The sequence below is a fragment of the Nycticebus coucang genome, chromosome 9 (genome assembly GCF_027406575.1).
Source record: "Nycticebus coucang isolate mNycCou1 chromosome 9, mNycCou1.pri, whole genome shotgun sequence".
NCBI lineage: Eukaryota > Metazoa > Chordata > Mammalia > Primates > Lorisidae > Nycticebus > Nycticebus coucang.
The window spans coordinates 80943409-80956321 of NC_069788.1; the positions used below are offsets into that span (position 1 = coordinate 80943409).

General features: G+C 50.4%; 1 long non-coding RNA gene across 1 annotated transcript; it reads right to left on the reverse strand.

Moving 5' to 3' along the window:
* Positions 1 to 4209: 4209 nt before the first annotated feature.
* Positions 4210 to 9633, reverse strand: LOC128594372 (uncharacterized). Its single transcript, XR_008382543.1, has 3 exons — positions 9149 to 9633; positions 5324 to 5421; positions 4210 to 4369 (listed from the first exon to the last, which is right to left on the reverse strand). It is a non-coding gene; the product is annotated as an uncharacterized LOC128594372 (long non-coding RNA).
* Positions 9634 to 12913: the final 3280 nt, after the last annotated feature.

Below are 12913 nucleotides of genomic sequence, written 5' to 3' on the forward strand. Positions count from 1 at the left end.
AGAATCTCACTTTGTCACCCTCAGTAGAGTGCTGTGCTGTCATAGCTCACAGCAACCTCAAACTCTTGGGCTCAAGCTATTGTTTTGCCTCAGCCTCCCAAGTAGCTGAGACTACAGGCACCAACCACAAGGTCCAGCTATTTTTAGAGATGAGGTCTCACTCTGGCTCAGTCTAGTCTCGAATCTGTGAGCTCAGGTAATCCATTGCCTCGGCCTTCCAGAGTGCTGGGATATAGGCGTGAGCTACTGTGCCCGGCGTGATCTGTGCATGTGGGATGCAACCCCCCCAATAACCTCCCCCTGGCTTCGCATTCTCCAGGCAGTTACTGTATTTTCCTGGTAGAAGTTCTTGTTACAGTATTCCCTCCTGTGTGGACCAGCGGAGTATTCCAAGAGGCTACTGTTTCTCCCCTGGGTCCATTCCCCAGAATGGGAACCCCTACCCCCAGGAAAGAAGAAGCTCCAGTTGTTTGGGATCCCTGGGATCTTCACTATTCCCTCCTCACAAATATTTCTCCTCTTCTATCCTTTTTACCATTAATTAATGTTTTATTTTGTTTTTTTTTTGTGGTTTTTTTTTTTGGCCGGGGCTGGGTTTGAACCCACCACCTCCAGCATATGGGACCAGCGCCCTACCCCTTTGAGCCACAGGCGCTGCCCAATTAATGTGTTTTTTTGAGACAGAGTCTCAAGCTGTTACCCTTAGTAGAGTACCGTGGCGTCTCACCTCACAGCAACCTTAAACTTTTGGGCTTAAAGGATTCTCTTGCCTCAGTCTCCCAAGTAGCTGGGACTATAGGCACCTGCCACAATGCTCAGCTATTTTTTTTGTTGCCGTTGTCATTGTTGTTTACCTGGCCCAGGCTGGGTTCGAACCTGCCAGCTTTGATGTATGTGGCTGGCACACTAACCACTGATGCTATGGGTGCCAAGCCTTAATTAATGTGTATTTTAATTTTTATTTATTGATTTATTGACTCTGTGCCCTGGGTAGAATGCCATGGTGTCCATGGCTCACGGCAACCTCAAATTCCTGGGGTCAAGCAATCCTCTTGCCTCAGCCTGGGACTACCAGTCCCTGCCACAATGCCCAGCTAGTATTTTTTGGTTTTGTTTTTGTTTTAATAAAGACCGGGTCTCACTCTTCTCAATGTTCCACCATCTCTCAATACTATTTCCTACCCATCACAGAGTCTGCCCTCACCACTGTCCCACAATTCCCTCTAGAAGCTACCTCCAGTAGCTTACAGTACAGCTACAGTGGAGGTGGGTTTTCTCTTGGCTACTCTCTTGGGTTGGATCCCTGTTTGCTCCATAGCATGTCTTTCTGGTTTTGGTTTCCTCTCTCATTTTTCTAGAGAACATCCTCAGGTAGCTTCTTGAGAAAAGGTATGTGAGTTAGGGATTTGTTCAATCTTTGCATATCTGAAAAATTCTTTATCCTACCTCATGCTTGACAATAGCTTGGTTCAGTAAATAATTTCAAGTTGAAAATCATCCCCTGCCCGTTTCGTACAATATCTTAGTGAGGATGCAGTACCTGCAGTTCCTCTCCAAACTTTGCAATGCCACCCAAGGACAATAAGAAGAAAGATGCCAGAAAGTCAGCCAAGAAAGACAAAGGCCCAGTGAACAAATTTGGGGGCAAGGTCAAAAAGAAGGAGTAGTCCAAAGGCAAAGTCCGGGACAAGCTCAACAATCTAATCTTGTTTGACAAAGCTACATATGACAAACTGTAAGGAAGTTGCCAACTATAAGCTTATAACCCCAGCTGTGGTCTCTAAGAGACTGAAAATTCAAGGTTCCCTGGCCAGGGAAGCCCTTAGCGAGCTCCTCAGTAAAGGACTTATCAAGCTGGTTTCAAAGAATAGAGCTCAAGTAATTTACACCAGAAACACCAAGGGTGGAGTCACCAGCAACTGATGGTGAAGATGAATGAACAGGTTCAATCAACCGTAAATTTAGAAAAATAAAACTTCTTTTTTTTTTTTTTGGCCGGGACTGGGTTTGAACCTGCCACCTCCGGCATATGGGACCGGCGCCCTACTCCTTGAGCCACAGGCGCCGCCCGGAAAAATAAAACTTTATTGAATAAAAAAAAAGAAAGAAAAGAAAAGAAAGTAATTTCCTCAGCATTGTTTTTCTTTTTTGAGACACGGTCTCATTTTTGTTGCAGTCGGTAGAGTTCTGTGCCATCATAGCTCACAGCAACCTCAAACTCTTGGGCTCAAGTGATTCTCTTGCCTCAGCCTCCCGAGTAGCTGGAACTATAGGCGCCCACCAAAATGCCTCGCTTTTTTTTTTTTTTTTTTTTGAGACAGAGTCTCACTGTTACCCTCAGTAGAGTGCTGTGGTGTCACAGCTAACAGCAACCTACCTCCAACTCCTGGGTTTAGGCGATTCTCTTCCTCAGCCTGCCGAGTAACTGGGATTACAGGCTTGAGCACTGTGTCTGGCCTCCCCAGCATTTTGAAGGCATCTCTCCATTGCCTTCTAGCTTCCAGTGATGCTGGTGAGAAGCCCATAGCCTTTCTGACCCTCACTTTTTTGCATGAGACTCGGTTTTCCTCTCTGGAGGTATTTAAGACCTTTGATTTATACCTGTTGCTCCCAAAAGACCCCATAAAGAAATGCTATGCCAGGCGGCACCTGTGGCTCAGTCGGTAAGGCGCCAGCCCCATATACCGAGGGTGGAGGGTTCAAACCCAGCCCCGGCTGAACTGCAACCAAAAAATAGCCGGGCGTTGTGGCGGGCACCTGTAGTCCCAGCTACTCGGGAGGCTGAGGCAACAGAATCGCTGAAGCCCAGGAGTTGGAGGTTGCTGTGAGCTGTGTGAGGCCACGGCACTCTACCGAGGGCTATAAAGTGAGACTCTGTCTCTACAAAAAAAAAAAAAAAGAAAGAAATGCTATGCCTTGGGATGGGTCTTTTTTTTTTTTTTTTTTTTGTCACCCTGGGTACAGTGCTATGGCATCATAGCTCACAGCAATCTGCAACTAGGGCTCAAGTGATCCTCTTGCCTCAGTTTTTCTGTTTTGAGTAGAGACAGGGTCTCGCTTTTGCTCAGGCTGGTCTCCAATCTGTGAGCTCAGGCAATCCACCCACCTCAGCCTCCCAGAGTGCTAGGATTACAGGCATGAGCCACCGCGCCTGACCAGAAAGGGTGGGTCTTTTTAAGAGTTGTGCAGGGCATAGTGGCCTCTGCATCCAGGAGACTCCTGTCCCTCAGTTCTCTCCTTCTAGAATGCCTGTGGTTGGACTTGTTGTCTAGGCATGGCATGGTGGCTCACGCCTGCAATCCTAGCACTCTGGGAGGCCTAGGTGGGTGGATTGCTTGAGCTCAGGAGTTCAAGACCAGCCTGAGCAAGAACAAGACCCCGTCTCTAAAAATAGCTGGGTGTTGGGGTGGCACCTGTGGCTCAAAAGAATACGGCGCCGGCCCCATATGCCGGAGGTAGCGGGTTCAAGCCCAGCCCTGGCCAAAAACTGCAAAGTAAAGAAATAAATAAATAAATTGTTAAAAAAAAAATAGCTGGGTGTTGTGGTGGGTGCTTATAGTCTCAGCTACTTGAGAGTCTGAGGCGAGAGGATCTCTTAAGCCCGAGAGTTTGAAGTTGCAGTGAGCTATGATGCTACAGCACTTTACAGAGGGCGACGAAGTGAGACTGTCTAAAAACAAACAAAATTAATGTTTTGTTTTTTTTGTAGAGACAGCGTCTCACTTTACCGCCTTCAGTAAGTGCCATGATGTCACAGGACTCACAGCGACCTCCAGCTCTCGGGCTTCAGTGATTCTCCTGCCTCAGCCTCCCGAGCAGCTGGGACTACAGGGACCCGCCACAACGCCCGGCTATTTTTTGGTTGCAGTTCAGCCGGGGCTGGGTTTGAACCCGCCACCCTCAGTATATGGGGCCAGCGCTCTACTCACTGAGCCACAGGCGCCACCCACAAAATTAATGTTTTTAAAGATGGGTTCCTCCTATGTTGTCTAGGCTGGTCTCAACTTCCTGGCCTCAAGTGATCCTCCTGCCTTGACCTCCTAAAGTGCTGGAATTACAGGCATGAGCTACTTCTACTCTTAGGAGATCTTCCTAGCTTTTTCTCCTACTGTTTATTTTCACTATCATTTTTTAAACTTTCACAAGTTTTTTGCCCATTAAAACAAATACAATTTTTCTGGTTTAATTTTTCTGAGTAATTAGGGTTTATTTTGGCTTTTTCTTCTATTCATTTCTGTTCTCTTTTCATCCCAGTTCCTTTTCTCTCTGTTTCAGTTTGTCTTTCCCAGTGGAGGTTTTCCTCTGATGTCTGATGATCCTTGGCTGCTACTCACATTAGATTAGAGCACAAATGGACCAACTGGAATCTCTGCATGTGCAACAATTCAGTAGGATTATTAGGCATCAGGACAGCTTTTGGGTGTATTGGTCAGCTTAGCTAAGTTATGGTGCAGTAACAAGCATGCCCCCATCTCACAACACCAAAGGTCTATTTCTCACTCATGTCATATGCTCCCTATAGGGGCTTGGTGGGCTCCAAGTGCCCTTTCATCTTGGGACCTTGGCTACAGGAGCAGCCTCCATGTATAGCATGCTTTTCCTATAGCAGAGAGAAAGGAACCACCAATGGTAGGACCACAAGATGACTCTTTTAGTTTTCATTTGCAGTGTACAACATGTCATTTCCACTCACTTTTCACTGGCCTAAGCAAATCACACAGCCTTCACAGAGGCAGTGAATGACTGGGGCTCTTTCAGTAGTGGGATTACAGGGGTTCCATAGAAAGCTCCTTTAGTCTCTCCTGGTATTCTAGGAGCAGGGCAGGAAAGAGCAGGGAAGGACTATTTAGCACGTGGCCACTCATGCAACCTTTTGCAGCCCACACTGACCCCTGCCCGATGCTCTGATTCTAGGATCTCTCCAGAGATTGTATATCCTGTCTCCTGCAGGGGTGGGAAGGGAGACAGGGAAATGTATGGATCTGCTCAGCTGAGCAGCTCTAGGAGGATTTGGGGGTGTGTTTGTTTTCTGTGCTGCATAACAAAGACTTAACAGTTTAAAACAACAAGCATTTATTTCACCCTTTCTATGGGTTAGAAGTCTAGCAGAGCTGGATCCTCTGCTCAGGGTCTCAGAAGTCTGCAATCAAGATGTTGCAGCACATTCTCACCTGGAGGTTCAACTGGGGAAAAACCTGCTTCTGAGCTCATTTTGTTGTTGGCAGGATTAATTTCCTTATGGCTGTGTGGTGGGTCCCTGGCTTCTTGTTGGCTGTCAGCTGTAGGCCACCACATCAGTTTCCTCAACAAGCTGCTTACTTACTTCATCCAGCCCTCAAGAAGTTCTTGCTTCAGACTGCTTAGACAGAGTCCAGCATAACATTGCATCACCATTGTCATATCCTGTTAGTTAGGCACCACCTGTAATCAGGGCAGATGAGTGTGAACACTAGGAGGTGGGAAATCCCTGGGTTCACCCTGGCTGTAACCACTCCCTAAGCAGATGGTCCTCTGAGCCAATCTCTGCCTCCCCCAGGGCCTGGGGCCCAGGCCTAGCCCCACACTTCTGGGTGAACAAGGTCTGACAATTAAGTTTTAGAACTCATCCTAGAAAAAGTGCTACATATCTCAACGTTGAATATCACAATGGTCACCTTCAAAGTACTCCCCTTGGGAGGTTATGTACCAATGCCAGCACCTAGTTCACCCAGCAATTTTGGAACTCTTTCTCTGGAATGACCAACAGAGCTATTGTCACACAAGGTCTGACAATTAAGTTCTGGAACTCATCCTACAAAAGGTCCTTTGAAGGGTGGACTAGGCACTGTTGCTGGTGCTTCCTAAGGGGAGTATTTCAAAGTGACTGTAGTGATATTCAGTGATGAGGTATGCAGCACTTTTTCTAGGATGATTTCTAAAACTTAATTGTCAGACTGAGCACATGGGTTCTTTTGGCCAGCAGATCAGGTGTTGCTTCTCTGTCTCTGCTGAGTCTAATTAGTTTATCTTCCTAAAATGTGCCGGAACCCTTGTGCATGGTTGTGTCCCCTCTCATGTTTATGTCTTTTTTTTTTTTTTTTTTTTGAGACAGAGCCTCAAGCTGTGGCCCTGGGTAAAGTACTGTAGCATCACAGCTCACAGCAACCTCCAACTCCTGGACTTAAGCGATTCTCTTGCCTCAGCCTCCCAAGTAGCTGGGACTACAGGAGCCCAGCACAATGCCTAGCTATTTTTTGGTTGTAGTTATCATTGTTGTGTGGCAGACCTGGGCTGGATTTGAACCCACCAGCTTAGGTGTATGTGATTGGCGCATTAGCCGCTTGAGCTACAGGCCCCCAGCTATGTTTATGTCTTTTTAAAGTCTTTGCTATCATTTTGCTGGAAACATGACAAAACTTTCAGAGGAAGCAAAGAGAAGCACAAGATTTATTCTCCACAATTAACCAACCCCTACCCCATCCCCCAGCTAAGCTTCCCCCACCTCTCAGGCCTTAGATTCTTTTTCCTTTTTCTTTTTTATTTTATTTTTGAGACATAGTCTCATTTTTACCCTGGGATAGAGTGCCCTGGCCTCATAGCTCACAGCAACCTCAAACTCCTGTGCTCAAGTGATCCTCTTGCCTCAAGTTCCCAAGTAGCTAGGACTATAGGTAGGTACCACAGTGCTGACTATTTTTAGAGACAGGGTCTCACTCTTGCTCAGGCTGGTCTCAAACTCCTGAGCTGAAGCAATCCACTGGCCTCAGCCTCCCAGAGTGCTAGGATTACAGGCTTGAGCCACCGCCCAGCCTCCAGGCCTTAGTTTGGGTGTGTCTTTCCTGCTTCTTTGCTGTCCATCTTCTTCCACCACCTCCTTCACCCACTGGACCATTCAAACACAGGGGCTCTACCTTAGCAGCCTTAAGGTAGACAGACTCCAAATTCTTTATGCACAAAATCTGAGTTAGGGGTTTCCTGGACACCGGGTACCTTTAAGCCTCTCTGCCTGCCACCTGCCCACCCTGCCTCCTGGCATATCTCCCTAGCGATTTCTACTCATCTCCAGCTTAGGGAGCTTCTGCTGGGAAGTCTCCACTAAGTGGTACAGGCATAACTTGGGTTCTTTGTCCTGTCCAGCCCATTACACCCTGGCTCTTACTGCTTTCTATAAACATCTGCACAATAGGCATCACACTCGTCTTCCTCGACCTCCCCACAAAGCCATACCAGGGTCAAAAGGCACCTTCCTCATGTTGCATGATAAAGCAAGGATTCTTTTCTTCCTAGGGTAGCAGAGCCCTGGGAAGGTATAAAAGCCAGGGAGATATACTAAAATACCAATAAGCTGCACTACACCCAGATGTGGTTCCTCTATGCTGCTGGGCTGAAAGCCAAAATTGTGCATATGGCCCACAATTCTTTCTGCTCCCACCCCCACCCCCTTGTTCTCTCAAGGGAGCCCAGGAATCCTCTCTCTGTGCCAATTGGTTGGAGCACTTTACTCCCTCACCTCCCACTTCCTCATTAGTCCTATCTAAACCTACTGTGGAGTCTCTGGTCCTGACACCAGATAGCCCTTTCCCCTAGTGCTGTACAGTTGCCTTGTAATTTACTGGAGATAGTCCCAGGCTTTAAGCACCCACCCTGGGGCAGACCCTACAGTTGGGCTGTGTCTCTGGAAACTCACAGAAGCTATCTGAGAGCATACTGTAGAATGAATGAAGAAATACCGGAAACAGCCAAGGCGTTAACAGCCTGAAGCCAAAAAGCCAGAGGGCGGAGTCCTGGGTGAGCCCAGGGCTTCAGTGACTCCTCTTTGGCTCACACCATTGCTTTTATGCACCCTCCAATGAGATCCCCACCTAAGGTAGATCTGGTACCACCCTGCCCCTACTGCAGGCCCTGGAGCCCTTCTCCAAAACGAGTGTGTGTGGGGGTGCTGACTGTCAGGCCCAGAACTGGGAGGGTGGAGTGCCACCAACCACACCACAGACCTGCTTGGTGGATGGGGGGGAGGTTTGCCCTGGGAAATCATGGTGCTTTTAGCAGAGGAAAAAGACTGAGCAGAGGAACCCAGAAGGGTGAGAACAGCCCTCAGTCCCCAGGAGCCCTAGCTCCAGAGAACTCTCACCAGCTACTGAGTCCAGTCTACATGGGGAAACTGAGGCTGCAAGATGGGCCTTGCTCGAAGCCCCACAGTGGTCCAGCGTAGTTAGTAGGGCTGGGTGTTGAGGAAAAGAGCAGTCACGAGTGTGTCCTCCCCAGCGACCCGGGGCACTAAACAAAGGACTCACTCTGGGCTGGGTGATTAGTCTCTAAGTGAAGGGCAGGCTTCTGGGATAAGGGGAGCCTCTTGGAGTGGGAACTCCAAGGTGGGAGTGGGGCAGTGCTTGGGGGTGTGTCCCCCCTCCTGTACTGGAAAGCACTGCATGTGTCTGATTACTTCGGATAAAGCACTGTCCCACCCACTTTGCCACCAGTAAAATGGGTCAACAATTCCCCTCCCCAGAAGGCTGGAGAGGGATGGGAGCAAAGAGTCAACTGACCTCAGAGGGGGCAGGGCCTGGCCTAGAGGCAATTTGCAGGGCGAGGCCGGGTTTGAAAAGCAATTGGATTAATCCTCCTGATCTGAGCTCTAGGACTGAGTTCAAAGTCCCTGCATAATCTCCCACGGTAGGCGGGGGGAGCCCTGGCCGCTGGTCCCTGTGCGTCCTCACAAGACACCCCTGGCTGCAAGGGCAGGTAACCCGATTGTTGCGGGCCCTTATGGAGGAATAAAGCAGAGCCAGGCCTGGGTTCGAACGTCGACTATCCCCCAGGCCCTTGAGTCCCTCCGTGCTGCACTGTCCCCCCTGGAGACATGAACAACGCGTGCCTCCGCGTTCTCACGCAGACCCCCCCCACCCCCATATCCGGGAGGGGTGTCAAGGTTACAGTCAAATTTATTTATTTTTTAAGAGACAGAGTCTCACTTTGTCGCCCTCGGTAGGGTGCTGTGGCGTCACAGCTCACAGCAACCTCCAACTCTTGGGTTTAGGTGATTCTCTTGCCTCAGCCTCCCAAGTAGCTGGACTACAGGCGCCCGCCACAACGCCCGGCTATTTTTTGTTGCAGTTTGCCCGGGTTCGAACCCGCCACCCTCGGTATATGCGGCCGGCGCCCTACTCACTGAGCCACAGGCGCCGTCCTTTTCTGAGCTTTTTTTCACAGCAACTAAGCCTTACCGTAAGTAACAACTAAACGACTCCCCCTCCCGGGGCCCGCAGACCCGGACGCCGAGGAGGGGCGCAGCCAGGCCCTTCTGATGGGACCGAGGCTGTTGGGTCTGAGCAGCCAGAAACAAAGTCTAACCCACCCACTCCCAACCCCGACCCCCCGCGGGCTGTGTGCCCAGTCCCGCCTGCGCCGGAGGAGTGGCTGCCGCGAGCAGCGAGTAGGAAGCCCTGGGCTCGGGCGGCGCCTGTGGCTCAGTCGGTGAGGCGCCGGCCCCATATACCGAGGGTGGTGGGTTCAAACCCGGCCCCGACCAAACTGCAACCAAAAAAATAGCCGGGCCTTGTGGCGGGCGCCTGTAGTCCCAGCTACTCCGGAGGCTGAGGCAAGAGAATCTCCTAAGCCCAGGAGGTGGAGGTTGCTGTGAGCTGTGTGAGGCCACGGCACTCTACCGAAGGCCATAAAGTGAGACTCTGTCTCTACAAAAAAAAAAAAAAAAAAAAAAGGAAGCCCTGGGCTCATGGATTTCATCCGGCCCCGGTTCCCCGCAGCTCCGCGCAGATGTTCTCCCCCAAGGCATTTCAGGGGGCCGGGGCTGGCTTCGGGGGGCGGAAATCGGCTGCCCTAGGCGCCGTCACCACCTGGCAGGGCTTAGCGAACACCTGGTCCGGAACTCAGAGCACAGCGAGCTAGGTGGACAGGGTGGGCCGGGAGGCCCCGAGGGTCTGGACTCCCTGTGTTCCATGCCCCCAGCTAGTCCGCAGCTTTTTTCTTCCTCCAAGCTCCTTGGCAAGAAGAAACGATTCACCTCCTGTTAAACATCTAGGGAAACTGAATCTCAGAGAGGTCAGGTCACTCTTTCAAGCTTAGTGATTGGCTTTGAGCAGAGCGTTGAAGGATAGGAAAGATCTGGACATTTGGAGAAGGGAGGGCAGCAGGTTAGGAAAACTAGGTGGGGATCCCAGGGGCTGGAAATGCGAGTGGAGGTCTGCAGTGAGGAGGGCTGGGTCAGCTGGGGTGGGGTAGTAGAGCAGGCTTCCTCAAACTGCGGCTGGCGGGCCACACGAAGCGGTGTGAATTGTATTTGTTCCTGTTTTGTTTTTTACTTCAAAATAAAATATGTGCAGTGTGCATAGGAATTTGTTCATAGTTTGTTTTTTTTTTAACTATAGTCCGGCCCTCCAATGGTCTGAGGGACAGTGAATTGGCCCCCTGTTTAAAAAGTTTGAGGACACCTGCAGTAGAGGCTCTGGGAGCTAGCTGGGCAAGTGTAGTCAGGGGGAGAAAGGAAGGAGGCTGTCAGTGTCTGCTGGGGAGATTCTGAGGCTGGTCAGGAGGGGAGGAGAGGGCCACTGGATTAGAAGAACAGGCCTTGGCCAAGGCCTATCGCCTGGTGAATGCTGGACATCAGTTTGGGGGAAAAACCAAATATCTGCATTTGTTGTGGGGTAGGCTGGGTTTTTGTGGCTCTCTCTGCACAAATCCCTTGTCTGCACTCTCAGAAGGTCTGGGAATGGTTAGGAGACCTGGTGGGCTCCCTGGAAGAGGAGGCACCCAGCAGTGTGACAGCCTGACCTGAGGTCCTGGTTGCTCCATGAAGAGTGGTAGTTCCCAGGGGCAGCAGGGGACCAGATCTGAGGACAGCCATCAGGGTGCTAGGCAAATGAGTTGGACTGGCTGGGGATGGGGGCACAGCCTGTAGGTGGGACACTGCCTGCCCCAGGGAAGGTGACTGGGAGGCCACATCGGGGTGCCAGCCTGACTGGGGCTTAGGGCAACACTGGCCTCAACTGCACACCAAACAGAAACCATGACCCCGCAGTTCTGACTCCATACCACCTTGAACAAGTGCCCTGTTTCCTGTACCATAACTCAGCCTGGCTGCTCTTCAGAGGTGTCCACACCACTACAGATTCCTGTGTCACCACCCTGTTCCCCCACTGCATCTGTTTCCATCCTCCCTGGCCTTCCTTTTGACATAGAGCTCTTGGGCTCTGGCCTCAGTCTTCTGTCCGGCCTACACCACCCTCCTGGAGTGAGCTCCCCTCCCTGGGACTCATTCCCCACCCTGCGCCCACAAAGTCAGTTCTGATGATGCCTCTTCCTGCACTTCAGATAGGTTCCCCTGGGAGGACACACTGCCAGGCCTTTCAGGCTCCTGGCATATTCCCAGCCCAGCTTCCTCCATGGGTTCAAACCCCTGTGGCTTGGGGTCCCAGCCTGCTCCAGCTCTTATCAGCTGTGGAATTTGAAAACAAGATACTTTCCCTCTCTTTATTATCTCATAAAATGAGAACCTTGCTGTGGCCAAGGGGTCAACATAAAGTTCTTGGAATGCTGCCTCGCACAGAGTAAGTATTCAGTTTTGATTGTGTTTGATTCTATGGAGAAGGTCTCTTACCCAACTAGATCAGGACTCCTCACAGGTGGGTATGGTAGACAGCCTCCAAGAAGACCCTGGTGATCCCTGCCTCCTTGTGTCCACTCCCTATGTACCCCTGGATTGTGGGTGGGACTTGATGACTGATGAATAGGACCTAATATGTGAGATGGGATGTCACTTCTGAGATTCACTTGTAATAAGACCAATTTCTGTTATGGGAGCTTGCTCACCCACCCTTGCTCTCTCTATGGTGGAAGGGGCAATCTCAGCTGCCATGCCCTAAGTAGCCCAGAACCTGAGGCTGCCAGCAGCCAGGCGGCTGAGTGGAAAGCAGGTCCTCCCCAAGCTGAGCTTTGAGGCCCTGGGGCAGAGCCAGCAGCTAAGGCCACTTCTGGGTTACTGACCTGACCAAGTTATGAGATAATGTTTCATTTTCAGTTGCTCAGTTATAGAGTAAATGATTATGCAGCAATAGATACCTAACACAGAAGTTGATTGAAAAAGCCATTTAAAGTACAAAATAGTAAATGAAAGACTCAGCCACGTTTGAAACATTTTGCTTTAGTAAAGGTACTAATTGGCCAACCTCTAGATGTGTGGAGAGGACAAGCTGTGACTGCAGAAACACTTTTCCTCTTTATACAGTTGGCATAGCAGACACAGGGAACTAGGGCCAGCTGGATGGAGGGGTTGAAGCGGGTCTACAGTCACCCTCCTGGGGAGGAAACACTGGTGACAGGTACCCTGGAGCTGGGAGTGCCTCCCAGAGAAGGAGCAGAGTAAAGGGAAGATGGGGTCTTCCCAAATCTCATCTGCAGCCATAGCCTGCACCCTCCTTACATTTCTCTGCTTTGCCCAGGGGTGCTGAGTACTATCCATGCATCAGTGCATTGGATCCCTGCATTGAGGTGGGTGCTTTACAGGTGAGGAAGCTGTCCCTCAGGGAGGTAAGGGGTAGATGCAGGGTCTGTCTGAAGAGCTGTCTCCCGGGTCCTCACCACTGCACAGCACAGCCGACACAGCCTCCAGTCCCTGGGGCCTGGTTCAGATATGGCCCCTCCATTTTAGGGGATCCCTTACTCTACCCTTAAGATGCTCAAATGTTAGAATTTCAAACAAGGTGATGGGGCCATGGGAATGTGGGGGGCAGGAAGTCTGCTCTGGATCTCCCAGTACTCAGGGGTGCATCTCCCTGTGATGTATGGGCGTTTTTATGGGTGCATAACAGAAAGCCTTCTCACCCCAAGGATCATCCCCAGTCCACACCCCACCATGTGCACTCAAATATTCCCTAACATGAAGCATGTAATTGTCCCACAATGTACTCATCCCAGATGC